At 47.2% G+C, this 1696-nt stretch overlaps 1 protein-coding gene across 1 annotated transcript in view; it reads left to right on the top strand.

Moving 5' to 3' along the window:
• Nucleotides 1–610, top strand: part of LOC311229192 (histone-lysine N-methyltransferase MECOM-like) — a 4198-nt gene extending 3588 nt beyond the window's left edge. The window contains exon 3 of the mRNA XM_084315260.1: nucleotides 1–610. This exon is cut by the window's left edge and continues 1849 nt beyond it. The gene's annotated coding sequence lies outside the window, so the exon portion shown is untranslated.
• Nucleotides 611–1696: the final 1086 nt, after the last annotated feature.

Here is a 1696-nt window from a genome sequence, read left to right as displayed (position 1 = left end):
ACTGTAGTTTGTTTACTGAATAGCACTGCTCTTAGCCCAGGTGAAGGGGAGATTCCTTTGCCAGGGCCTGTATATCCCAGAGTTCAATGGGGTTTGTAGATTACGTTCTGAGTGCCGGATAGTATTAAACATACCATTCACCCTCTATTCTTCTAATGAAAACCGCTTGATGAATAGATATTACTTAGGTTTTTTTTTCTATGACAATTTATTGATTCAATTGTAAAAAATGAAAAACATTATAAAGAATGAAAGAATTAAAAAAAGAAAAAAAAATGCCAGGTATAATTTCTTCATAAGCGCATGATTGGTCTGATAAGATCTGTATCTGACATTTTCTACGGTTTGTCTGCAAGCTTGTGTGGTTCATGTTAATCCCTTGTGCCAAAACCTATGATAAATAACAGAATATTTTTCATTTACTCCCCCCCACTTTGAGGGACCAGATTGTTTTTGTTTTTTGTCGTTGTTGTTTTGTTTATAATCCATTTTAAAAAGTAATCAGCAAGTTGAGGTACTTTTTGTTTTAATGCTTTCTACAATGTAACTGTAATGCATTTCAATTCAGTAAGGTGGGAGGAGCAACTAAGAAATAAAGGACGACAATGTGGATCACGCTGTCTCTCTTTTTGTCTCTCCCACTCTCTCGTCAGTGTCTCTCTCTCTTTCTCTCTCTCCTCTACACAGTTCTTCAATCAATATCTGATTACTAGTATGCACTCTGTTACTAAGCAATCTACCTTGCCTATACTACTACCTACTATGTTAATATGTCTATACAACTATGCACTCAAGACTGACACTTCGATACTTCAAGTTCAACACTGTTTGACGAACAGTCTTACTTACAGTACCCTTAGCAGCCAGAGCTGTCCTGCTGACTTGTAATAGAACTTGTAAGTGGCTTTGGATAAAAGCGTTCAGCTAAATGACTAAATGTAAATCTAAATGGCTCCTCTTTCTCGCCCCCCACCGCCGTACCCCTCCTGGCCGTCCGCAGGCCAGACAGAGCACTCCACTCAGGGCCTTGAGTCAGAGGAGCCACCTGGCTCTTTCTTCTGGCACTCCCAGGGCCTCTGAGAGGGGGAGAGAGAAAGAGGGAGAGAGGGAGGTTGAACTCTGGTCCTCCTTTCTCTCCAGGCTTTGGCACGGAGAGCGAGGCAGAGCGCGAGAGGGATAGAGCGAGGGCTTGAATATGGTAGTGTGAGCGGAGGCAGGAATGTGTCCTCTTTATTTGTGGCCGTTTGTTGGGCATGATGGATGAGGCAGGGAGATGTGATGACCTGGCTCATCGCTCAAACGCTCAATAAGAGTCCCATCCTGCGGCAGGCCTCCCTGTCAGGCACCCCCTCCGTCCCCCGTCCCGTCACTGCTGCCAGCCGATGTGGGCGGACATTGCGGTGAGGGGGGGGGGGGGGGCAGCAGCTCCTTTGTCCAGTGAATGACCAGAGGGGGGGGGTTGTTGGAGAATTGGGCATGACAGTGGCGATGGCCGCCTCTGACTCTACACGTTTACAGTGCTCCTGGCATCCTAATGGATGGGGTGTTTTCTTAGGGCCTGTCGTCAGCCCAAGGGGGCTCCGCGGGGCGTCCAGCTTTGATGAGGTCACGGGGGGTCAGGCAGTGTTGATGAGGTCAGCGTGGGTCGTCCAGCTTTGATGAGGTCAGCTGGAGTGGTGGTGGTGGTGCGGGCCAA

Source organism: Notolepis coatsorum, assembly GCF_963971535.1.
Source record: "Notolepis coatsorum genome assembly, chromosome: 1".
NCBI lineage: Eukaryota > Metazoa > Chordata > Actinopteri > Aulopiformes > Paralepididae > Notolepis > Notolepis coatsorum.
This window is presented reverse-complemented; position numbering and strand designations above follow the sequence as displayed.